At 42.9% G+C, this 26,947-nt stretch overlaps 1 protein-coding gene across 3 annotated transcripts in view; it reads left to right on the forward strand.

The window, feature by feature from the left end:
• The first annotated feature begins 13,735 nt into the window (after positions 1-13,735).
• The window catches only part of SLC16A9 (solute carrier family 16 member 9), a 72,261-nt gene continuing 59,049 nt past the window's right edge, over positions 13,736-26,947 (forward strand). For 2 of the 3 annotated variants that reach the window (XM_061198090.1, XM_061198108.1), the window contains exon 1: positions 13,736-13,950. The gene's annotated coding sequence lies outside the window, so the exon portion shown is untranslated. The other variant, XM_061198098.1, reaches the window with a different exon arrangement.

A 26,947-nucleotide genomic window follows, 5' to 3' on the forward strand; every position in this document is an offset into this window, starting at 1 on the left:
TTGGCACGTGTGGTGCTGGGCGCCCAGGTCAAACCAGTGAATTCAACATAGTTCGTGCTCTCCTGGAGTTCATAGGTTAGTGGGGGAAACGAATGAATACCCAAATAGTGCAACGGCCATTGGGGGAAGTATTAGGATGGACATGCCTGGGGTGTTATGAAGGGTGTGGTGAAAGATATTCTGAGGGCCACCATGAGCAGTGACTCCTGGGAGCTTGGGAAACGTGCAGAATCCTAGTTCCCCCCCACCCCAACCCCCCAGAGCTGCTGAATTCAGAATCTGCATTGTAACCAGATTCCCCAGTGGTTCAGATGCATTGAGAAGTGCTGATGTGGAGGGAAGCTCACGGACTCAGTGTTCCTACTGTTTGGCACTGAACAGGTATGTGACCTCGGGGCAAGTTGCTTAACCTCTCTGGGTCTCCTACTCCTCCCGTGTTAAAACAAAACAGAACCAAGAAAAAAAAACAGATGTGGCATTAATACCATCAGCTTCACGTATCACATAGAAACACTGTGACTCTTAAATGAACTGGACTGATACTTACAGGAAGCTAGATAACAGAAAGGAGTCCTAGAAATCTATAAGACGTTGTTATAAACATCAAGAAGACAGGAGTAGTTCTGTGAAGTAAGGGACCTGTGACTACCTACCTTAGGATTGTTTTCCTAAGTGGCAACAATATCCACGGCGTCTATGTATGTATGCAGTCTGGGTTAGGTAAACACGAGTTTTCTGGAATTGAGTGACAAGTACTCTACAGTTGATGAAGCATTAGTGATTCTTTAAGTGTTCACTCGAATGAAATAACTTAACAAGAAAACTAAGCCAGATAGCCATTCTGAGTTAGAATGGACAGTTCCTAACTTTGGGGCGTGATTGGGACAAACTGCTTCTGTAGAAACCAGGGTCAAGGTTTTTGGGGATTTTTTTGGTTTTTTTAATTTTTATTTTATATTGGAGTAGAGTTGATTAACAATGTTGTGTTAGTTTCAGGTGTACAGCAAAGGGATTCAGTTATCCATATACATGTATCTATTCTTTTTCAGATTCTTTTCCCACGTAGGTTATGCAGAATATTGAACAGAGTTCCCTGTGCTATACAGCAGGTCCTTTGAGAGAAGATCTGAAGCAGGTGGTGTGCACGTGACCGCACAGATGCGGGCTGCGGTTCGGCGCTGCTTTTACATGGCTGTTGTTTGCTGCCCTTCTTGCAAGTGGTCCTGCTGAGCAAGCTGAAGGCACGTTGCCACGTAGGCCACTCTGGGACCAGCAATGAGCCTAGACTTATTTATAAACCAACAGGAAAGGCCCCAGAGCTGCTCCGCCACCTGACCTGGGACCATGGTGAGGGAAGATGAGTGAAGGAGCGCAGGAAGTTCTCAGTGGCCAACTGGGTTTTCAGTCTCAGCCCTTTGCCCTTTCAGCCTGGAGGTGGCTACAGACTGTTCCCTGAAGAGCCAGTGTCCCTGGACTCCTGTCTGAGGTGTGGCAGGTACAGAGGCTGACCTTCCGGATGTTGTTTACAAAGTTGATTGTGACTTGCCCCATGGAGATCATTTACTCAATAAATCTTTATCAAATGGTCACTGCCCATCTGCTAGCTTTGTAGGCACAGGGAAATATTTTCGGTCCTTGTCCGTGAAGCCGAATCCGGCCTCGGTACCCTGACACCGAATTAATTTTCAGAGGCAGACTTCTGGGTGAAGTAAAAAGAAGAGCTTTATTGCTTTGCCAGGAAAAGGGGGCCACAGCAGGCTAATGCCCTCAAAATTGTGTGTCCTGACCTGGAGGGGGTAGTGAGGAGTTTTATAGTAATGGTTCAAAGAGGAGGGCGTGATCAGCTTGTGGACGTTCTTCTCATTGGTTGGTGGTGAGGTAATTGGGAGTCAGCATCATCAAACTTCTGGTTCCAACCGGTCTGGGGTCTACGTGCTTGTGGGCAGCAGACCGTTAACTTCTTCCACCTGGTGGGGGTTTTGGTATCTGCAAAACAGCTCAAAGATATTGTTACGTGTATCCCTTGATGGGGAACCAGGACCCTGCCCCACGGCTGCACTCTTGTTTCTTGACTGCTTCTCCCTTGTCCGAATCCCCTCCCTTCCCTGATTAGCAACTCTTTGAAGCTGCTGGTTGGAACTCAGGGAAGGTCATGGAGGCTGAATGAAGCCTATTTCCTGTAATCAAGAAATGGGGGACACAGAAAGGCTTTTGTGCCCAGGAGCCCCACAGGGTGCTGCTCAGTACCATCCTCAGGGAGCTTGCCTTCTGCCGGGGGAGGCGGACAACAAACTGATAAGCACGTGAGAGTTTCAGGTAGTGCCAAATGCTGTGCAGAAAGCGAAGTGGAGCCATGAGAGGGAGGGTTTATGTGGGGGAAGAATATTTTAGCTAGGAGGAGCTAAGGAACTTTTCCTGAGAAGGCGACAATGGAGCAGAGGCTTGACTGATGAGGAGCCAGCCAGGTGGAGATCTGGGGACACGTGAGGACTTCCTACAGGAAGAACAGCAGGTACAAAGGCACTGCGGTAGGTAGAGCTCAGCAAACCCTTAGGAAGGACAGTGTGACTACAGCTTAGTGAAGAAGTGGGGAGTTAATTTTGTAGGATTGATAAAAAATAGCTTCTACATAACTTCTCTGGTTTAGGGAAACTTTCTCATGGCAGAATAAAGAGAGAATGTGAGACTCTCTGATGTTCTGTGTCCTTTGTATGGTGCACATCACAACTTACTTTAAACAAGGAATCCTCTCTCCGGGGGTTGCAATTTTTCCATGATTATTCCAGGCTGATCATGTCTGGCCCCTAACTTGTCACGATGCTAGGGAGCTTCATGGCTCTACTAGATGAATGAAAAAGCTGTGTTTTTAGGACAGCTTTTTAAAAACTGTAAGCAGAGCTAAAATTGCATCTGCTGTAGCTTATTTTAACAGCAGCCTTATTGATATATAGTTCATATACCATACAATTAATCTATTTGAAATGTTACAATTCAATGATTTTTTAGTATATTTACAGAGTTGTGCCACTATTACCACAATGAATTTGGAACAATTTTATCACCCTAAAAAGAAACCCCGTACCCATTAATCCCCATGAGCAGTTACTTCCGATTTTCCCTCAACCTAACCTGCCCCCAACCACCCCTCCCGCCAGCCCTAGGCAATACTAATCTACTTTTTATGTGGGAATTTCATATAAAAAGAATCATACAATATATAGCCTTTTGTGCCTGGCTTCTTTATGGCCAAATAATATTCCATTGTATGGATATACCACATATTATTTATCCATTGATCAGGAGATGGATATTCACATTGTTTTTATTTTTGTCAATTATGAATAATGCTGCTATGAACACTCATGTACCAATTTTTGCAAGGGCATATGTTTTCATTTCTCTTGGGTATACACCAACTTGTGGGATTAGTGGGTCATATGGTGACTCTTCCTTTAAACTTCTGAGGAACTGCTGGACTATTTTACAAAGCAGATGCCCCACATCTATAATCCTTGAAAAGGTTTCTCTTGATCTCTAAAGGAAAAAGAACATTTTTGTCACCCTGATAATCCTCAGGATTTCAAATGTTAAACAGTAGGTCATGAAATAAAGGCTAAAGATGAAAATATTTGCTCCCTGCCTCTTGATTTGAGTTTTAAAACTTCATCTGTTTTCTTTAAACCTCTATTTTATGCTATCTAGCAATCAGATCTCATTCTTTGGGCTCCTTTTTACCCATTTCATATCAAAGAGTTAATTACATAAGAAATTCCTCACATTTCTTTCAAGTACCTTAGGTCACATAATAAAGATCCAAGTTAATATGAGATATTTTTTCATTGATGGCAATTAGATTTATTCAGTTAATTTTCACTGGATACCTACTCTAAGCCAGGCATGTTCAAGGTGCTGGATATTTTCTGTGCTGTTTTCGATTCTAGGAAGTTCACTTTATTAGTCGTGTGGTTGGAGGAGTACCTTGTAGTGCAAATGATTCTCATAGCTCATAAGCAGTCTCTTTGCAGATTGAGTTTTTGGCCTTTGGTATTCATCAGCTGCAAACTTCTTATAAAATATACTCTTTTGCCACACTTAGTGAATCAAGCGTGTTGTAGATTATAATTATCAGCATGACAGGAGTTCCATTTGGTATTTCTTTTCCCACCCACAGCAATATTCATTTCTTTTTTTTTTTTCTTTTCCATTGTGTACCTGGAGCACTTCTTCATCCATTCAGCTGTTGATGGACAGCAATATTCATTTCTTGATTTCTTTGGTGGTATACTGTAACACTGTGGGCTAAAGAACTTGTTGAAAAATAATCTTGACCAGCCAAAGAAAAGTTGAACTAACAGCCTTGCCAAGAATGACATCTAAGTCAAAATCCAACCCTTCAGTTCATTAATACCATAGTTGACAGAAGATGGAGCCAAGTTGTAGAAATATTGGTGTGGTGTGGGGTGCGGGCGACCCTTGAGGAGAGATTCAGGTCTACTTGGTAAAAAGGTTAATTTTCAGACTTGGTGTGTCACTGAACTTTGTTGATTTCCTGGGCTGGTTATCATATCTGCTTGTCACTATAGGAGCTCTTCTTGAGTGAATTTCAAGAACTCAGATGCAGGTTTTGATGAGACATCCTTAAAGGATACTGTATATGACAACTATTCGTAATCATTGTAAATTTGTCAATGGGTAGAATTTTCTTCTTCTAATTGTGTATAGGAAAGGTAGGATCAGATTCCCAGTTGTAGTGGGGTTCTTTGGTATATTCATGAATACAAGCACTCGTATGACACTTATTATGTTAGGCTATTTGGAGCACTTTATGTGGTTTAATTCACTGATTCTTCTCAACTACCATATGAGATAGGTATCATCCTCCCACATTTACAGATGAGGAAACAGGCACAGGGAGAAGGAACCTCTTCAAGGTTACAGAGCTAATCAGTAGTCAGGCTTCAAGTTGTGTGCTCTTATCCTCTATTCTCTCCACCTCTTATTATTCAGCCTCTTGGAGTCTCTGTTTCTTCATCTGAAAAATTAGTAGATTAAATGCTACAGCAAGTGTGAGGTTCTACCTGCTGATCTTCAAGGCCTCTTGACTAGTTCTAAGACTCTGATTCAAATTCAGCAGTCTCAAAAGAACATGCATGACTGCGTGTAACTAAGAGAAATAGTCAGGGCACAAAGTATCCTGAGTGCTGAAATACTCAAAAGCAGCCTCTTTGAGCCTCCAAGGATGTCTGGAGGACCAGGTTCATGGAAGGAAATGCCCACAATTATTGCTGTCCATGATGTTGAGAGTAAATTCAGCTTTCACTTGGTGGGTGCCAGCATCTGTGTGATCAATCCAAGTATTTATACTGTGGGTCATACCACTCTAGATTTAGAAATGTAGTGGCTTTTCTTTACATACACACTGATGGATTTGGTTGTGGATATTAGAGCTGTTGGCATGCCTCTGTCTGAGCCAGCTGTACATCTGGGGTTTGATTGATGTTTGCTTGTTGTTGCCAAAGGATGTGGCCCCTTCCTTCTAAGGTCACTTTAACCTAATAATCAACCCTGACTCTTCTCGGTGAGGACAAGCCTTTTTCCAGTAAAACTTTGGCATGTACTTTGCACGTACCACTACTCACTATACTGGTATTGAATAGGTCTCTTGCTCTTTGTTTCTGTTGCATATGTTCACCCACCTATGATCATATTATCCAAACCAAAAATCAGGAAATTTGAGTCAGACAAAAGAACTTTCTACCATATCCAATTGCAAAAGAAATCTTGGAAATATATTTTAAATTGGAGTTTCTTGGAAATTTTTTTATGTTTTATTAGAACAATGAGATTCAATATTTGAAATTTGGACTATTCTAGAGGATCCTGCAGTGTGAGGCACACTTCCCTTAATTTTACAGCAATTCTTTATAAGCTCTTAGGGGAAACCTGGAATCCATCCCCAACCTTTCTTTCCACTAATCCCCACACCCATCATTTACATGGCGCTTCTTAATCTCTCAGATTGGTCCCCTTATTTCAAAATTCTCTAGGTGTTAAATTTTCAAATATATATTTTTGCCTCAGCTGTTAAATCAGCCTCTGACAACTTTCTCTCCCAGTCCATCTTCCAACGTGGTTTCTAAGAGTGATGGTTTTGAAACACGAAGCCAACCATGTCATCCACTGTTTAGAATCCTTCAGTGGTTCCTTTTTGCTTCCTGGAGAACGCCTTCATATAGAGACCCAGGATCTAACCCACTGTAGAGGACGTTTATTGTGTTTAGGCTAGTCAACATCCCAATTTGCTTTTGGAGAGTCCTCTCAAAGTGCCTTGTCTTCCTCTGAGTGAGATGGTTACATTGCCCAAACCGGGCCACTCACACTTTCCCTTCTGGGACTTTGAATCCTGAACAAAACCCTGCAAGGATGGAGAAGATAAGACAGAGCCCATTCATTTCCTGATGAAGCAACGTAGCCCCTGCCAGCTAGATCTCCAAGTGGACCGGAGTCCTGGGTTCTCTGTTCGTGCTGTCCTGCCAAGAGATGGGAGCTGTTGCTAACAATCGAAAGCCCTATTCCTGTTTACCTCCCACTTCCTACACGTACTCTGACCTTGAATCATTTGTAATTATCCACTGTAGTTCCCTTGCCTGGGAGTCTTTTACTCCATTAAGACTTTGCAAACGCTCTTCCCCCAGTCTTGGAATGCCCCCTTCTCAACCCAAGCAGTGTTTCCGCCTCTCTGTTCTCTTAAGGTCGCACAAGTACCGTGACGGAGGTACTTAGCACATTCTAGTGATTATTCACCTGACAGTCTTCCCTCTTAGATTGCAAAACCCTTTGTTTTCATATAATGCCTGACACAGCATAAATGATTAAGAATTATTTGAAGAGTGAATAAGTAAGAATTGACAGTATAGCTTTTAGTCCATGCGTGGAGATTTATGTTATAGACAAGCGAGGCACATTTCCAGAATTCAAGAAATGGGTTGCAAGTTGCAGATCACAGAATCAACATAAAATGCATGAGACTCACCATAAGGTAAATTGCTGATGAGATTAAGGCAAAGTGATCAAAGTAGCAATGGTAAAGTCACAGTCGTGTGGCAAACACTGAGCATTTATTTTACAAGCTAAGTTTTTTTTTTTTTTAAACTAGGTAAGTAATTTTAAGACATTATTTTTAATACTGCTTGGTTAAATAGTGTAGTGATTAAGAGCACAGAATCTAGAGTCAGACAGCCTTGGTTGAAATTGCGTACCTGTTTCTTCGTCTGTGAAATGAGGGAAATGGTACCTCCCTCATAGGGATATATACATGTACGCAAAGTAGGCAGCACAGTGCCCGGTCATTCTCTCTTTGCCACTCTCCCCAGCCCAATCCAATGTCTGCCTTCATTGCCCTGCTTTGTGCCCAGGAGGCTGACCCCTTGTGGGCAGCATTTCCTGGGCTCCCTCGGTGCCTGGCTTCTGCCTGGCTTTGGCCAATGGTAGGTGCCACCAAGAGATTTGAGAGCAAAGAGAGAGGTAGGGGTATTCTCTCCACAGTCACTTTGACTCTTTGTCTCTGGCAATAAAATGATATCTCTTCCCAATTCCTGCTCCCTTTGGGTGGCCCCTCCTTTGCAGGTTCTGCTCTCCAGGCACTGGTAACACTAGGTCTTCCCTTTGTTACTTAAAGCCCAGGAGCAGTAATCACTTCCCACCGTCTAGTATGGGTGTCTCTTGTTTATTCCTTTAATGTCGTCCACATGGCATTAAATATCTGATTAAAGATATTCTTTCCCTTAAGATTCCTTCTCTTGGCTATCTGGGATAAATTCTGTTTCCTGCCTGTGCCTTGACCATACACTGCATATATTAATTGCTTAAAAATGTGAGCTATTATTATATTAAATTGTTAATCTGAAAAGTTATTAATAACAAATATATAAATTAAATAGGTAATTATTAATATTAAACATTATGATGATATTAAAATACACATGGCTATTGAGGAGAAAGCAGGATTCACATGCCTCTTTAAAATCAAGCAGAAGATCTCAAACACATTTTACTTCTACAGCTGGTTGTTTTGCCTATGGTTTGAAATAACTCCCGAGCACTTTGATGGGGAAGTATAAGAAGCTTTACGCTGTGGTGGGTGGTAGGGATAGGGTGAGCATACCTTTCTGTGTGAGCACAGCCCTGGTGGGGAGGTGGATGGGGGAAATTCATTCATCAATTCATCAATTTCCATCTGTATTCAAATGTTCTTATGCAACATGTTTGACTTTACATTTTTTCTTTATAACTTTTGTTTCATGGGTTAGTTACCATCTTCTAGATTTTACCCAACAAACCAAAGTTGTAGCATATTGAATAGGTGACCAAAAAAATGTTTACATGCTGAAACCATGGAGCAAAGTATTTGGACTGTCCACAAATTTTGGAGTGAACAGACCCTGAACATGGAGTAGAGGTCACGCTTTTTCTCCCATGTCATGTATTGAAGAAGACAAGAAGGCCAAAACTTGCCATGTTGACCTGAAATATGGTTTGGAGCTGTCTGAAACTTTGTTATGTAATGCACATAAGTCAGACACTGAGGCAGAGGCATATTTAAAAAATTGGCACTGCTTCATAAAAGATTCAATTCAATGGTCTTATGATCATTTTAAAATAACATTTATCAATTGCACCTGTATTTTCACAGGAAGAAACTGGAACCACTGGTACATTTGAACTGGGCAGCCTACCTTTGGAAGTAAACCCTTCCGTGGTCATCTATTATCTAGTATGATTACATCATAGATCATACAAGTTGAATTTGTAAGATACACGATGCCATGAGTGAATTCAGATGTGGGAAATGGCCTTAAACTGTCCTGGACACATGAAGGAATTTCCTCCTTCTCTCCTTCAATACGTTTATGGAGGGTCTACTATGTGTCAAGCACTGCGCTTGATCCTGGGCTAGAGCTGTGAACGAGCGCAGTGAGGGGCCACACAGCCTAGCCTTACCAGTGGGCGTGCTAGGCTCACACCGCCTGTGTTTACCTCCTATCTCTGCCGCTTTGGTGCCCCAACTTTGGGCAGCTCACTTAACCTCAGGGGGTCTTAATTCCCCATCTATAAGATGAGTAAAAAGTAGTAGTTGCTCTGTGGGATTCAATGAGCTGATTGTAACTACTTAGAATAGAATAGAGCTTGGCTGAGTAAGCCAACTGAAGAATTTCAATGATCTACTGTAGCAAAAATATTACTCAGAGGGACTTCCAGGTGGTCCAGTGGTTAAGACTCTGCCTTCCAATGCATGGGGCATGGGTTCGATCCGTGGTCCAGGAACTAAGATCCCACATGCTGTGCGGTGCAGCCAAAAAACAACAACAACAAAAAAATATATATATATATATTACTGACAGTTGGAGCATGCATTCATTCCTTTGTTTGATCATTCATTTCTTCATTGCTTCATTCAATGAAAGCTCACTAAGCGAAGTTCTATTCTTGCTGCCACTGTGCTCTAGGGAATAGTGATGAACAGGACACATCTGGTACCTGCTCTCGGGAGTTTATAGTTTCGCTGTGCAGACAGACAATGAGCATATTACAGATGCTGTCAATCCAACACCTGGAGATAAACTGGGTGTTTCGGAAGCAGTATTCGTGAAGACGTAGGTTGTTTTTGGTTATGGCCTTGAAACCATGCAATGCAGGTCAGAAGGATGTAAAGTGGAAAGTGTGTATATGTGTCCACACACACACACACACACACTACACACACACACACAGAAGGAGACGTGCATTCTATGTAATTTTACATTTCTCATTTCCATTTTCATGAGACAGGGTGGTGGTTCAGAGCATGGTTCTATGTAGCCTGGACGTCTGGATTTGAACCTAGCCTACCCCTCATTAACTGTGTGATTGGGGTTAAATTATTTAACTTCTCTCTAGTCATTTTCATCACTGGCAGAACATGGATTATAATAAGAGCACCTACTTTTTAGGTTTACTGTGAGCCTTAGATGAGTTAACACAAGTGAGAAGACAGTGCTCCATTAGCTTGTACCAGCCTTGACTCATTTTTCTAAGGTAGACTGGGAACAACACAGGCTTAGCAATTAGCCAGACCAGGGCCTGAATCTTACTCCATCACTTACCAATTGAGTGACTCAGCAAGTAACTTAACCTCTCTGAATTCCAGTTTCCTCATCTATAAAATGAAGATAACGATACTTAACCACATGAGATTGCTTTGTGGTTATGAGACTGCATAGTTCTTGGCAATTACCAGGCACTCAAAGAATAGCATTTATCCCTCTTCCCCCCCTTCCTCTAAGATTAAAAATCGTTTAAGCCAGATAGCATGATGAAAGAAAAGGCAAGAAAAAGATGAAACAATATTCTGGAGAGTTGCAAGAAAAAAATGATATAGTGTGTCTTTAAGGTCATTTTTGACATTTGAAAATTTGTCCTTTTCAACAAAAGCTCTGTAAGCACAAGAGGGAAGGATTAATCCACTTCTACTGTTTTCTGATCTTTTATCTGTTAGAGGGTGAGTGAATGAAAGGGAATTAATAGCATGATCTTCAGATCTCTGAGCTAACTGCTATAAAAACTCTAAAGTCTATTTTTTAAGTTATTTTTATGTCAAAGTGTAGTGTCTATGTAGCTGTGCTGCCATTCATAAACAGGGGAAGAACAAGACGTACAAAAGAGAAGAAACCTGCCCTGATGTACTAGGTCGAGAAGGGAAGTCTGGTCAGCCGGGCAGGCTCTGGTCTAGCGTCTCAGGGGCTGTGCAAATGTCCTAACCCTCCCCTACCAACCAATGCCTGCCTCTGTCCTCCATGTTTCTGGCTCCCTTCCTGGGCTGAGGACCGCAGAGCGATTTTAGGTTAATTTCTCTGTCTTATTCTCTAAAAGCTTGAGGCAGCAGATAGTCTAAGAAGGGGGGACCTTAGAATATTTAACAAATCACAGACTTCTTAACAAATGCTCCAAAATGATAACTAACAAGGCAAAAAACAAGTGCCTTCCTTCAGGGTACCACCTCTGTATCAATTTTTCTTGAAATGCTTTCCCTTAGGTCTCTTTCTTCCCAAGGGAGGCTCATTTAAATCCGGTTTATTTCATGACCCACCTTTTCCTCTCACTCCACCTTGTTGAAAGTGCATCAACTTCTGGGTCCAAGAGAGACCCAGAAGGGCAGGGGCTGCACAGAGCTGTAGAGCCAGCAGTATTGAACTTCTCTGACCCTCGCCTCACAAGCAGATCTTGCATCTTCACGTCACCGCGAATAAAACCTCTGGGTGGTCGAGAGGTCATTTTGGTCTTTACCGATTGAGAGATTTAGCAAGTAACAACCCTCTCAACTCCAGTTTCCTTCTCTGTGAAATGGAGCTAACAATACTCAACCACTTGAGATTGCTTTGAGAAGCACAGGAGAGAGCACAGTCTCTCTCTGCCAAAACCTGTTCCCCACCACGCTCTGTCCTGGGGCAGGGGTTGATCAGGAACTCATCCGTGGCGTCTCTGGGTCAAATTCCATTCATAGGTAAAGTGTCAAGGTTGGACTAGATTTCTGAGTTCTCTCGCCTGTCTAAATGCTCTGCTGAGGTGTGACTGAACAGTAAACCTTCACAAGAAGGTGGAGGCAATTTTCACATTCCAGGCAGGCAATAATTTCCTAAGCCAAGGGGCGCCTCCCCCCCTGCCCCCCACCTCCAGCAGCCAGCCAGCTTCCAGGCTCCCTGCCTTCTCCAGGCTGCATTCTGCCCACTTCATTCACGACGTTATTGAGTCTGGACCCCCAGCCATTTTGAGTTTTTGACCCCAGAATTCAGTCTTACACTAAAGTTGGAACCATGCTGTGTGTCCGAATGAGCTAATTTTCGGTTCTCAGTTAATAGGCGTAGACTGGCTGAGCAGACATGGGAATGCTGGTCACACATTCTCTTTATAAGAAATCTGGGAAAACTCGGTGGAGATGAGAACAGGGACATGGCAACTTCAGAAACCCACTGGTGAACACAGAGATATTTTTCAAGCAGGGTTTCCCTGTCCCCCAAATGTAATTTCATATACATTGATTGGTTCGACCAACTATCAAGAAGATATTTGCTCTGGTGGTTAGGGGGTATCTGAATCAAAGAAAAAGCTTTCTAGAAATATCTTTTATCAAAACAAGCAGAGAGAAGTACACAAATGATCAGTGTACAGGTCAATGCATTATTACAAAGTGAACACACTTGAGTAACCACAAACCAGGTCAAAAATAGAAGAGGATGAGAAGCCCCCATTGGATCCCCTCTCCATTTTTCCTTCCAGAAACTATTTCTGGGACCACCTTCTTCTGATTCTTACTGTTACTTTTTTCCCTCTAATCTTTCTCCCTCTGAGGACAAAACAAAATAATATCAACTAGCACTGGCCATTCTTTTCCCCATAATCTGAATGAAAGTCAGTAAACTGAGTGGAAAGGAATGATGTGAGACAAATAGATGAACTGCTATTTTCCTACCTGTAAGAACACTCGCCAGTGTGGCCAGGGTCCACAGGTTTTTTTGGAACTTTCATCTCACATAGACCTGGATGCGGGCAAGATGAAAAACCGTGGCTCCGGAAGCTTATGCAGCTTCATTTGGACTCCAGAAACCAACCCTTTGCAAGGTGTAGGGTCTTTGTCTAGGTCAGAATTAGAGGAGGTTCAGTGTCTAAAGGAAATTTTCATTTCGGTGATGGGTGGTCCCAGCCCCCTTTGAGAAGCTGGTAGAAGATATGGTGTCCCTTCTCAGAAAGACCAATATACACAGGAACACAAAAAGTGCACATGACTTTACAGGGTTGCCACACCTGGTAAGCCCTAGGTACCTACCTATGGACTGTCCCCAGTCTGCCGCAGTGACTGTGGGAATCTCAGCACTCACGCTCATTGCCTTTCAGCTGAAGACAGGAGTGTATTGTTAGTAGAGCTCACCTGCCATACAGACTAAACGTCCTCAGATGCAGCCTCTCTCCCTCGGCACACTACGTGCACTTCAGGGGCGCCCCCCTTCTCCACAGAGCTGTCACAAAGGGCAGCACTTGGCATCCTCACACCTCACTGCCCAGGAGCACCGACTCCACAAAGTTCTGGTGCCCGTCTCTCTGGGATCGCTGCCAGCTGGGGATACAGCTCCGGCCAGGAGGGCGCCCGGCCGTCCAGGAACCTGGGAGACCCGGGGAGACTCGCACTCATCTTCAGACCCGGGCTCCCTCCAAATGCACACACTGTCCTGGGCGGGCCGGCGCGGGCACGCGGTGGGCGGCCGGGCGGCCGGGCGCCGCGGCGCCGGGGGGCGCGCTCGTGTGCGCACAGAGAGGGCCCGTGGCCGCCGGTGCCCAGCCCTCCCGCGGCCTCGGTGGCTCCGGGCCGGAGCCGGGCCCGGGCAGCGGCCCCCGAGGTGCCCTCCCTCCGCCTGGCCGGCCCGGCCCGGCCGGGAGCCGCGAGAGCGAGAGCAGCGCCCCTACCGCCCGCCTTTCCACCTCCATCTCCTCCGCCTCCTCCTCCTTCCCCACTCGCTCAGCCACAACCGGTTCAGACTGGCCGGGGTGCCCCGCAAAGACGAGAGACGGGGGGGGGGGGGGGGGAAACACAGGGAATAACTTCCCGAGAAGGAGGAGGACGACGAGAAGGTGGAGCCCACAGGAGGGGCCGGCTCCCTCCCTCCACGTGGCCGCCGCCGCCGCCGCCGCCGCCGCCGCGGGGCTCGGCGGGGGCAGAGGGCGGCGGCTCGCGGGGCAGCGCGTAGCGGGACCGATTGCCCAATACTCCCGCAGGGGCCGGGGCCGGGCCCCCGGATAAATAGCCGCCCGGCAGGCCCGGAGCTGCATGGGAGAGCGGCGGCCGCGGTCCTCCCCGCACCACCCGCCCGGGGCACTGCGCCCTGTGCTGCGCCCCGGAGACCCGCCAAGGCCGGTACCCAGGTAAAGGGCTGGAGCTCGCGGGGAGGGTGCCAGTGGTCGGCGGCCGCCCGTCTGCCTGGCCTTCCGGAGGCGAGAAGTACCTCCTCCGTCTCGGAGCGGTAGGAGGAGGCGACCCTGCCATCCACGGCCGAGCAGCTCGGAACCGGTTCCTTGTTTGGAGTGGGTGCCGGGGGCTGAGAGCGTCCTCGGTGCGTTTGCGCCCACCCCATGACCCCCGCAACCCTTTCTCCGCGGTGGGCCAGTTTTCCCGGGGCTCCGAGGGCGGCATCTGGCACGGAGTTGGAAGAGGGGAGAAACGGAGTCCTGGAGGGAGGACGGTGCCCTCGGATTGGGCTCAGGGAGGAGATCTGCTCCGGGACTCCCGAGACAGCTTCTGGGACTGCTGGTGGCAGAGCAGGGGGTGGGGGGAAGCGACCCAGGTGAGCCCCAGTTTCCCAGAGGGCAGCGAGGCCTCGCTGGTGCACGCAGGTGTCCCCGGGTGGGTCGCGTTGGGGGCGCCCGCGGGCGGCTCCTGAGCTGGGAGGAAAGCAGCGCGCAGCTCGGGCGAGCGCAGGAGGCACGGGCGCCTCGGCCACCTGGACACAGAGCGGGAACTTGGGAGGACTTGGTGCTTCACGCTCCATCTGTGGCTCTCCCTAGGCAACCTGCTCTAGCTTCAGCAGCTGCCAGAGGCTTTGGAGGGAACTAACAACCACTTAAAACCTTGGTCAGCAAAAACAGATCAGTGTTTCTTAGGATGCCTCGTCTAATCTAGCCCAAGGCCATCCATCCCGGAGGTGTAGGTAGGATTTACACTAAATACGCATATTACTTACATAGTAAGTTATTTAATATAATATTTTTTGGCTCAATCTCCTGGGTCACAGTTAGTTTGGGTGTCTTTTTTTAAATCTTGAATTACCTGGATTCTAGTTCAGATTGCAGGTGGGTTCCTCCCCCTCCCCTCAGTAGGATTTTCAGTTGTTCCATCAAATCCTGTTAATTTGGTATGTCCTAAGTTTCTTAGATTTGAGTTGGCTTCAGCTGTGAGAAATTGTTCTGGCTGGTTCAGGCAGAGGACTGAAGAAGATAGAGAAGATTCTGAAGTGAAAGCACCAATTATTCATTATAGGATTACACCTTCTTTTAAATACCTCGTGGATCCAGATAACAGGGTTACCCATATCATTGCTAGAAAAAAAAAAATTTTTTTTTAAGGCCCTGGGAAGTGGAAATGACATAATAAAATAGCTTAACCTGCAATTTTGCAGAAACTCTGCACTGACTGCCTAAGAACGTCCTTCTCTGTTTCTTCTCTTCTGTGAGTAAGCAAGAGGGGTAACAAGGACCCTTCCTGTCTGTGGGATGAATATAGAAAAGGACAAAAGATATGCAGAGGTAGATCAGGACACTAGGAAATCTTTTCTGATTTCTGATTGCGACTCAAAAGGTGGTGGTGATGGGTGTCTGAATCTGTATCAGGGCAGATTGTGGTGCTTTGGGGGTGGACCTGGTCATGAAGCTAGTGCCAGAGGATGACAATTAGATGTAGTCAGATTTTCAAGCTTTATTTTCTCACCTCAATCTTCTGAACCCCTAGGTTTTGTAGTCTTTTTCCGAAGCGAGCTACCTCTTGAACTTAATTCATACAACGCAGTTGGGTATAGAAAGCCAATGGGAAAGTACAAAAGAAACAATGTCTTGCTGGTTTAACTATAGCTTTACAAGAAAGTATCACCTAGTGACTTTAATTTTAATTAAAGATTGCAGGAATGCGTATATTTTGAGCTAGTTGGCCTTTTCTTTGGGAGGTCCTTTGCAGACATCCATGTGTTCCCTGCAGATAATGAGATTGAACTGTGACTTAAAACTGAGTTCAAGGAAAGAACACATGACCCGTGCTTTCAAAGAGTACAGTCTGGTGGGAGAGATAGGCATGTTTACAAATATCTATAATACAAGATAGTAAAAATGGAATCATATGGCGGTGACATCAGTAGTGTGCTATTGAATGGCAGAGAAAAGGAGAGGTTTATTCAAGGTTAAGAACTGAGAAAAGTTGCGTGGTGGGTGTAGCATTTGATCTGGCACTTGAAGAAGGAAGAGGATTTTCTTGATGGAAATGAGGGCTGCTGGAAGTCTGGTGTGTTCCAAGGTAGCTGAGCAGTTTGGAGTCGCTGGAGCCTGGAATTTAAGATAGATAAGGCTGGGAGGTCGGATGGGGCTAGATTATGAAGGACATGACAAGCCATGCTAAGAAATTAAAATATGATTGAACATTATTATTGTATTTATACCAACATTGTTAACGTCCTTAACAGTAGTTTATTCCTTGAAGTTCAATTTTGTGAGCTTTCCCTAAAGAAGTAAATGAATAAAATCTTAACAGTATTTGCTTCCTATAAATGTAAAAGAGTAATAATGTGTTTCAAATAGCCTTCAATGCTTTATTCAAATCCAACAATTATTTTCCCTCCGAATCTGTAATCTTATCGTATAACAACTTTTAGTTTGATTAAAACTTTGGATAGGAAAACACCTCCACTTTCCTGGGCCACTATGCAGGGTAAAACCACTTTCTGTTCACTGTTTCAATTACAGATAATAATAATTATTATTATTATTCATCTTTATTAAACACGGTATGTCAACTGAGCCACATACCTTATTTTATCTAGGGAGGCATAATTTTTATCTTAATCTGAGAATTTTAATAAGGTCACTCGGCTAAGTAAGTGGCATGACCAGGATTTGAACCCAAGAAGTCTGTCTTGAGAGCCTATCCTTTGGGCAGGGGCATAATATATGATGACTGTTATTAATAGTAGTTAGCAGTTGGGCCTGCTACCTGTAGGAGAAGTGGTTCTCTGTTTTTTCTTTGCATCCTCATTTCCATCATTCTGATTTTATTTTAGTTTATTTTTTTAATTGAGATACAATTGCCATATAACATATTACTTTTAGATGTACAACACAATGATTCTAAATATGTGTATATTGCAAAATGATCACCACAGTAAGTTTAATTAACATGTATCACCACACATAGTTACAGTTTTTTCGTGTGTGTGATGAGAACCTTTAAGATCTACTCTCTTGGCAACTTTCAAATATTTAATACAGTGTGTTAACTATAGTCACCATTATCCATTACATTAGCCATCATTCTGATTAATTTTACTTTACAGATTCAATGATGGCACATATTTCAATGTTTTAACACATCTTCAAACTATTACATGATCTTGTACTTTTATGCCCCACTCAAAAGAAACTCTTAAGCTCTTTGAGAAGAGATGGCATATGAGATGAGAAAAACATTAGTGAATGTAGCAGCCTTAAATACAACGACCAGACCTGCCAGATTCCCTGGAAGAGTGTCAATCTCATATATTCTTTTCAATATTCCCAGCAGATCCCCCCAAATGCACCAGATCTTTTTGTGTTTCAGCCTCCCATATATAATACCATGTGTCTTGATTTTTTTTACTCTGAAAGTGATATAGCACATCCACTCGTTTGTACACGACATGCTAAAGTGTATATTCAGACGACAGATTGGATTCTATATAATCACGTGCAAGTTATGCAAAACACATACTAAGCAAAAGGACACACTAGTGTAGATAGCATCATCAGAGATTTCTTCACCAGAACTTCACCACTACTACTTGGACTGAGCTTTGTGGGATGTGGGTTGTGTGGAATCAAGATAAGCTGAAACAAGAGCCTGGCAGCATAGCATGATATGAGTGTGGGATAAAGGGAAATGATGGTACCAACTTGCATCTAAGTGTCTGGCCCTCATTTTGCCTATAATGACTCTGTTAAATCTCTAGATCTTTTCATCTTTTCTCAGACTATGAATGATTTACGAATTCCACTATTTTCCCTTCTGAGCCTGAGAGCAGGATTGGAAATAGGTGGCCATTCGCTGGATGGGTCAGTAAGGGCTCTTGAGACTGATCTCTCCCCTAATAAGACATCTCTAAACCTCAGGCTCCTTGTACAGAGGCGGAAATTGAGGAGTTCTTAAGATCAAGGATAGCATGTTCACCAGGTTCACCCAGGGCAGACGGGCATCATAGAGGAGCAAAGCAGACCGGCATGGGAGGTGGAGAGAGCACAGGTGAGACTCTCAACACACGTCGACCTACGTCCTGTGTCAGGGAGACGAGAGGGAGTAGAAGGAACTGGAGAGAACATTCCCATTCAACGAGGGCCAGAGCTACTCAGTTCCAGCCAATTGTTACATAAGAACAAGGGCCCAGTGTTGCCAGATCTTCTGAGTTTTCAAGAGAATCCGGGAATTCAGATTTTGATGTGCAAACATTGGCAATTCATTCAAAATGGCTAAAAATAAAAAATAAAATAAAATAAAATAAGATAGAATAAAATAAATAGAATAGAATAGAATAAAATAAAATAAAATATTGGGCAGGCCAAACAAAACACCTCTAGAGATCTAGAGATCAGATTTGGCCTGTATGCTGTCAATTTGCTAGATGATTTCCAGGCTTCCTTCTGGCTTCAGAGTTCCATGATCCTACACTCGGTCCATCAGATCTCTAACCCATTTCTCCTTTGCTGAAACATATTCCAGTGCGCACCATATCTAAAGTATGATAGCTTTGGAAGAGCTCTTTGGCAAATGCTGGAGTATGATAGATTTACAAGGCCTTTAAGGTCAGAGAATGCCCTTTTTCGATGGCCATGCTGTTGACATAATTCAGAGGCCCCAGCAGTTAATTGCTTGTGTTAATTATCCCTTTCAGGGACAATTAGTGCGGTTTAATTCTAGGACTCAGAGCTGTTCTCTAAATATTTTCCTTCCTGCTCTTCCTTCTCACCCCAATGTGAGATAATAATCAGCTGGAAAATCGATCCTGGTTTCCACTTGGACAAGGTGTAATATAGGCTTGTCTTATGGTGTTTAGACAAAGAAATCTTCATTATCTTTACCCTGGCAAGATTTCACCGTGTAGTCTGTCTCTCTTCTTAAAAGAGAGCTACCTGGGGATGTCCTTGAATGGCAACAAGGTGAATAAGTTAAGGGTTTGACTTTTGTGAGATGTGTTAATACGGAAGTTTAGTTTATGTTTTTTTTTTTCGTTCCCTCTCTTTTTTTTTTTTTTTTTTTTTTGGCCAAGCCACGCAGCCTGCAGGATCCTAGTTCTTCAACCAGGGATCAAACCTGGGCCCTCAAGAGTGAAAGCTCAGAGGCCCAATCACTGGACTGCCAGGGAATTCCCTTTTTAAAAAATTTTTACTGGAGTAGAGTTGATTTACAATGTTGTGTTAGTTTCAGGTATACAGCAAAGTGAATCACTTATTACATATACAATATATCCCCTAGGGTCTTTTTTTTTTTAAAGCGTATTTATATGGATCCAAAAAAATAAAATGAGAACAAAACTAGTGGACTTGCATGTGATTGCAACCCCAAATTCTTTTTAATAACTCTGGTTCCTAGGAGAACTAAGCAGTTAAATTCTTTAATATAATATTTTTAAAGCTGAGTTTATTGGATGTCATGTGTTCTTCGCTTTATGCCAAGGAGCTGTTTTACAAACAAGTGGGCCTGACTCTACCTGAAAAGTTCAGAGCAGACATTGACATTGGGAAGGAAGCATCTGAGTAAATAAAAGCAGCATGGCATGTTCAGAGAAACCACATACCTTATTGTGACTGAGCTGACTGAGAGAGGACCGACAGAAGGCTCTCAGTGACAGTCCTGAGCCACCGTTTGTCCTTGTCCTGGCTCCAGTGATGAGTCAACCCTCCCTTGCACTTCCAAGAGTGTGTCAACCAACTCTGGATGTTTAACATTTAATCTGAACCTAGAGACTGTCATACAGAGTGAAGTAAGTCAGAAAGAGAAAAACAAATATCGTATAATATTGCTTATATGTGGAATCTAGAAAAGTGGTACAGATGAACTTATCTACAAAGCAGAAACAGAGACACAGATGTAGAGAACAAACTTACAGATACCGAGGAGGGAATGGGGGTGGGATGAATTGGGAGATTGGGATTGACATGTGTACACTACTGTGTATGAAATAGATTACTAATGAGAACCCTGTAGAGCACAGGGAACTCTACGCAATGCTCTGTGGTGACCTAAATGGGAAGGAAATCTAAAAAAAGAGGGGATGTATGTATATAGCTGACTCACTTTGCTGTACAGCAGAAACTAACACAACATTGTGAAGCAACTGTAGTCCAATAAAAATTAATTAAAAAACCCCAAACCTGAAAGAATCGGGTAATTATCTGATCATTGAAGACATACCACCTGATATTATATTGGTAAAAACTTTGAATTAAAAAACTCAACTTTATGTTTACCCGTGTATTTAGCTAGCCTTTCAGATCCAACGATGGGAGCAGGCTCTAAGCTGCAAGGAAGCAGAGGCCACATCACCTTCTCTCCACAGTACCTTCTAAATGCATTCAATTCATTTTCTTCTAAATACACAAATGCCTTCCAAATGTACTCGATTCTTTTTGTTGAATGAAAGCTGTTTGATGAATCATTTTGATATACAGGAGATTTAGGTCAGTAGGTTTTCTACACATTCATTCATTTATTCATTCTATAAAGATTTGTTGAGCTTTCACTGTATGCCAAGCACAGTTCTCGGTGCTAGGGACATAGTACTAGGGCTTGTGGGCTGCATACCTTAACCAATAATAACATGTTGTGATAAAAGTAGTAAGAGCAAAGATTGCCCAAAGTATTGTGAGACCTTCGAGGAGGAATGACTAACTGTTGGAGGGTCTGGATGGCATCAAGTAGGAGGAGACATTTAGGCTAAGTCTTGAAGGAAGAGTAGGAGCGTGCCAGTAGGCGAGCTGGAGAAAGGATTACAGCCCTCCAGCAGCTGGTCGGGACTGAAGAGTCAAAGGCACACAGGAGGGAAGGAGCCCAGCTTAAGGGCTGAATTGTGACAGTGGCTTGGGAAGCACAGGTTTTGGGACATTCTGGAAGGGTGGTTAGGACTGAATCGTTGCAAGTCTTTAGAGGAAAACGGAAAGAATTAGGTAGCTAGCTGGGTATTGAAAGATCTAAATACCTAATATCATATGAACAAAACATGGATTTGTAAAATCATTTTTTCATTTTTATTTATAATTTTTGAATCACATTATTCATTTATGGCAGGCCAGAAGCTCCAAGAGGGCAGGAATAATCATCTTTGGTTGTCTTTTGCACTTAGAAATTAAACAAAAGCCACAGTAAGGACATTTTTCTTGTCCGGATGCACGCAAGCCAGAAAATATTGAGTTGAGGAACGATTGGGAAGTGAGAAATTGGAGCGGGGGGTACTCTTTCACGTTTTTCTAAGCAAACCTTTAAAAGATGCCACAACAGTAACAATACCTATAAACATTTACTCTGTGTCAGGTACCACACCTAGTGCTTCATAGAGCTTATTTCCTATATTCCTCATAAAAATCCTAAGAGGAAGGAGTTCTTCCTATTCGATTCTCATTTTATCGATGAAGAAACTGAGAAGGTTTTTAACTTGCTTTAAGTCACATGACTAATAGTCTGCTATTAATTGTGGTCTAACCTCAACTAGGAACTCAGGAAAAATGACTCCAGGGTCCGTGTTCTAGACGAGGGGCTTTCAGTGTTTTTGACTGTGATGTGTTTTACAGCCCAACCCTGCCTGCCTACACAGGCACGCGTAGGAACACTGAAGCCAAGTCTCAAAATAGTGCTTAACCCTTACCGAGATGCAGGAGGTGCTCTTGTATTTTCTACTTTGATCGATTTCATTTGAGTCTGAATTTCAGTTTTAAACGGTGCTGTTCACGATCCACGATTGATTTGACGACCCACGATGCGTTACAGAGTTTGGACAACACTCCTCTAGCCCTCTACTTTGCACTGCTTCCCAAACTATAGCTTAATACCCTTTTCTGTTAAATTCAGCAAACATTTATTCAGTGCCTACTACATGCAGGAATGTGGAAAGAACATAAAGACTATAAGGTATGGCCTGACCCTGAGGAATTTTCAGTATAGTGAAGAGAAAGACAAGTAATGGCTAATAATAATGCAGGCCAGGAAAGAAGAAAAAAAAGAAAAAAAGAAAAGAGAGGCACAAGCCACATGTAGTGGGAACATAGAAGAAGGAGTGATGAATACTGGCTCTCAGTGTATATACTGATTTAACTAGTAGTGTTTAGTGGTTTGTGTGTGTGTGTGTGTGTGTGTCTGCTACAAGAACATTAAAAGACTTTTATGAATAAATAGAAATGTCTTTGGTAAAGACTTTTGGGACTTAGGGCCAAAGAAGATCTGAAGACCACAATATTCTGTGTATTATTCTCAAAGGTGCTTGAAGTGGTCACGTTATCATTATTATTATTTAGACATTAGTTTGTCCAGTATAAGCCCTTGAAGGATGTTAGCATGTTCAGTTATGTTAAAGAGTATCTATTAAAAAAAGGTTTCCAATCAAATTCCCAAAGTCAAAGAATGCAAACCTACGGACCAGTTATGAACCTGCATTAGGTAATAAATGCTAGGGTTAAATGGAGAGTGCCTTAAGTAGAGTCTAGCAAAAATCCTGTGGTTATGCTGGAGGTAGAAGGAGGGTTATTAGTATCTTCCTAATATATCTTATGTAGATTAAAAAGATAACGTTTGAAAATCCTGGCACTGTGTCTGATACATAGAAAGTGTTAATAGAAAATGGTAATTAAAAGTTATTCCTTGATATGGCTAAGTACGAGTACATTTAATCCTTGGAAATTTTCTTAGTTCCACTGTTTAGAGAATTCCTAAGAAAGGATAGTATTATGATACCATTGGGATTTCAGGATATTTGAAATCTTTTTCCATAGCCATGTTTGATGTGGGTTAAAAAAAAACAACTATCAATTTAAATAACTAAAAGCAGTCAGGTCTTTCATTGTAGGCTTGTCCACCAAGAGGAGCAATTATGTAAGCTAGTGCGGTGGTCCACTCCTTCCGGTCAGGAACTTGACATGGGGGTCACCTGGAGCCCTTTGGCAACCTGGCCTCAACCCCAGAGATCCTGTTTTCATGGGTCGAGAAGGCTCCGACATGGGTCATTTTTAAGCCCTCAAGGTGATTCCACGGTGCAGCCAGGTTTGAAATCCCCTGCAAAGTATATGCTTTGATGATTAGAAACATGCTCCTGTGGAGATGCAACCTTAAAATGGGGTCCCGTGTTTGCTTTTTTGATGCCCATAGAGTCACCATTTTTTCTTGAGAACTAGTTTAGAACACAAGATCTTAGGTATCTTTTTTGTTTTTTGGCCATGCCGTGCCGCTTGTGGAATCTCAGCTCCCCTACCAGGGATTGCACCCCAGCCCATGGCAACGAAAGCACAGAGTCTTAACCACTGGACCGCCAGGGAATTCCCAGAAACTGTAGCTATTGATATAACAGAAAAGTGGAATTCTCCTGTTTTCATTAAAAAAAACAGATAAATGGATGTAATCATCTTCTAATTTTTGTATCATGATCTCCTTCTGCAATGATCCCCTCCTGCATTTTTCCCGTTTTATAGAAAAGCAGGAAATTAACTTTCACCATGGTCATCCCTCCTATAAGAATTTTTGCTTTTGCTTCTATTTGAAACCTAGAAGTGATGATCAGTAGAGAGGGTGGCGGGTAAGTAAGCTTTGTCCTTGACAGTATAGATGGTAGGGTAGAGCTAAAAGGACAGCCAAGTGCTGGGTGCTGCGTTGGAGTGGATGGGCCCCAGGCAGAGAGTTCCCACTTGGTCCATTCACTCCCTGCCGCCAGCTGCTTTTTATCTTCTTCCCTCCCTCACCTGTGTCCTTCCCCCACTGGGATGAATATGGCACAGTTGGTCAGAAGGTGCTCTATCCTATAGGGCAGTGATTCTCACCCCAGCTGCACATTAGACTGGCAGGAAGGGTTAGGCTTCACCCCGGAGCAGGCTGGTGGTAGGACCTGGCATCAGGGATGTTTAAAAGCTTCCTAGATGATTCTAGTGCCCACCATGGTTGGGCGACAGTTTTCGGAGTGTATCTATGGATGACCTGGGTCAGAATCATCGGGTGAATTTCTTTTTTTTTTGGCCGCGCCGCTCGGCCTATGGGATCTTAGTTCCCTGAGCAGGGATCGAACTTGGGGCCACAGCAGTGAAAGCGCCGAGTCCTAACCACTGGATCGCCAGGGAATTCCCCATAGGGTGACTTTTTAAAAATGCAAATTCTGGGATTCCTAGACTTGAAACCAAAATCCTAGTAGTAAACACCAGTTTTGAATCATTCCAAATTACAGTCCGCCAATATCCAGATCTTGGTTTAAATGTTCTAAGTATTAAGAAATAACTAAAGATCAAAAAGTCTTAGAAGCCCTAGATTGATAAATGATTCAGTAACTAGTTGCTGTCGAGCTCTGGTGTAAGTAACCAGGAGCTACTTCTTAGAAAATAGCTATCAGGTCCCTAGAAATCCCTTATAGTTACAAAATCAGAGGTAATGTTTAATAAAGTGCTATGTGCTAGGCACTGAGCTTTGCACTTTATTTTTTTAATTTTTAAAAAATTTTTATTGGAGTATAGTTGATTTATAGTGTTGTGTTAGTTTCTGCTGTACAGCAAAGTGAATCAGTTATACATATACATATATCCACTCTTTTTTAGATTCTTTTCCCATATAGGCCATTGTAGAGTATTGAGTAGAGTTCCCTGTGCTATACAGTAGGTCCTTATTAGTTATCTATTTTATATATAGTAGTGTGTGTATGTCAATCCCAGTCTCCCAATTTATCCCTCCCCCCTCCCTTACCCCTTGGGAACTATAAGTTTGTTTTCTACGTCTGTGACTCTATTTCTGTTTTGTAGATAAGTTCATTTGTACCCTTTTTTAAGATTCCACATATAAGCGAGCTTTGCACTTTAAACTCACTACTATCCCATTTTACAGATGGGAAACCTGAGGCACAGAAACATTAAGTAGTTGGCTCAAAAACACATGGTAAATAGTGTAGACTGGTTCAGAACCCAGATATACATGTAATAACAAAGCCCATGATCTTAACCATTACTCAGTTCCTACCTCTGTGGAACCAGATACTAGAAAAACTTCTCTTCCTCTTTACCCTGTCTTTCTTTATGGTGAAACTAGGAGGAATAAAGGGAAGCTATCAAGCAATTGAAACTATTGTTAACTTGCTCCATATCATTTTCTTTCCTTCTTTCTTTCTTTCTGCGTTGCTGCGCGCGGGCTTTCTCTAGGTGCGGTGAGCGGGCCTACTATTCGTTGCAGTACGCGGGCTTCTCATTGCGGTGGCTTCTCTTGTTGCAGAGCACGGGCTCCAGTAGTTGTGGCTTGTGGGCTCTAGAGCGCAGGCTCAGTAGTGGTGGCACACGGGCTTAGTTGCTCCGCCGCATGTGGGATCTTCCCGGACAAGGGCTCGAACCCACGTCTCCTGCATTGGCAGGCAGATTCTTAACCACTGCGCCACCAGGGAAGTCCTCCATATCACTTTCTATACGTCCTTCTATATGTACACAAAGCAGCCAAAGATCCCTGACGTTTTCTTCAGAAACCTGGAATTTATGTTTTATTTTCATTGCTTAGATTCTTTTATGATGTGTAGTTGTTCCTGCACTTAAACAGAAGCTCTGTTACTGCTTTCTTTGAGGAGCTACAATACAACAGAATAAGCAAAACATAATCTGATTTTATTGCCCTTGTTTAAAGTGTTTCTGGGTTAAAAATCTGGGTGTGATCATGAGCTAACTTGATGCTCTGACTTGGGAGGTGACCGTGTCTGCGTTAGTTAAGTTACATGAAAGAATCATGAACTGGAGGGGTCATTAAAGAAACTGTGAGGCCAAAAAGAAAAAAAAATCTGGGTGTGTGTGTTGGGAGGTGTGTGGGCATGGTGGGGGAGGAGCACCATTGGCCTGGGGGAGGGGTCTTACATTTATGAAAGGCCTCAAACAGATATTGTTGATTTTATCTCCAGATCAGGCCATATATACGGTCACTGGAACTGTGTGTGTGTTTATAGCATTAATTATTTTTCTTTATAAAATCAGCTTCATTGAGGTGTAATTTACATACAATAAAATCCAATAGTTATGTGTACAATATGATGAATTTTGACAAACGTATTCCGTTGGGGTTTGCATTAATTTTTAAATGACAGCTTTATTAAAATATAATTCACACACCTTATAATTCATCTATTTAAAGTGTACAATCTGACGATTTTTAGTGTATGCACAGACCTGTGCAGCCATCACCATCATCAATTCTAAAACATTTTCATCATCCCCAGAAGAAACCTCATACCCCTCAGCATTCACTTCTCATTTTCTCCCAACCCTCCTAGCCCTAGGCAACTGCTAGTCTACTTTCTGTTTCTGTAGACTTGCCTATTCTGGAAGTTTCATATAAATGGGAACCATACAATATGTAGTCTTCTGTGATTGGCTGCTTTCACTTAGCATAGTGTTCTTAAGGTTCATCCATGTTGTAGCTTGTGTCAGTACTTCGTTCCTTTTTATTGCTGAACAGTATTCCATTGTGTACAGAAACAGACTCACAGACATAGAGGACAGACTTGTGGTTGCCAAGGGGGAGATGGGGTGGGGGAGGGATGGAGTGGGAGTTTGGGATTAGCAGCTGCAAACTATTACATATAGACTGGGTAAACAACAAGGTCCTATTTTATAGCACAGGGAACTATATTCAATATCCTATAATAAACCATAATGGAAAAGAGTATAAAAAAGAATAAACCATAATGGAAAAGAGTATAAAAAAGAATATCTATCTATCTATCTATCTATCTATCTATCTATCTATCTATATAACTGAATCACTTTGCTGTATACCAGAAAGTAACACAACATTGTAAATCAACTTTACTTCAATAAAATAAATTTTAAAAAATTAAAGAATACAAAAAATAAAACTACCTACCACCTCAGTTAACTTGGAGACCAAAAGGTAAATACAGTTTATAATAAAGGAAAAAAATATTCC

This window comes from Eubalaena glacialis, chromosome 1 (genome assembly GCF_028564815.1).
Source record: "Eubalaena glacialis isolate mEubGla1 chromosome 1, mEubGla1.1.hap2.+ XY, whole genome shotgun sequence".
Classification (NCBI taxonomy): domain Eukaryota; kingdom Metazoa; phylum Chordata; class Mammalia; order Artiodactyla; family Balaenidae; genus Eubalaena; species Eubalaena glacialis.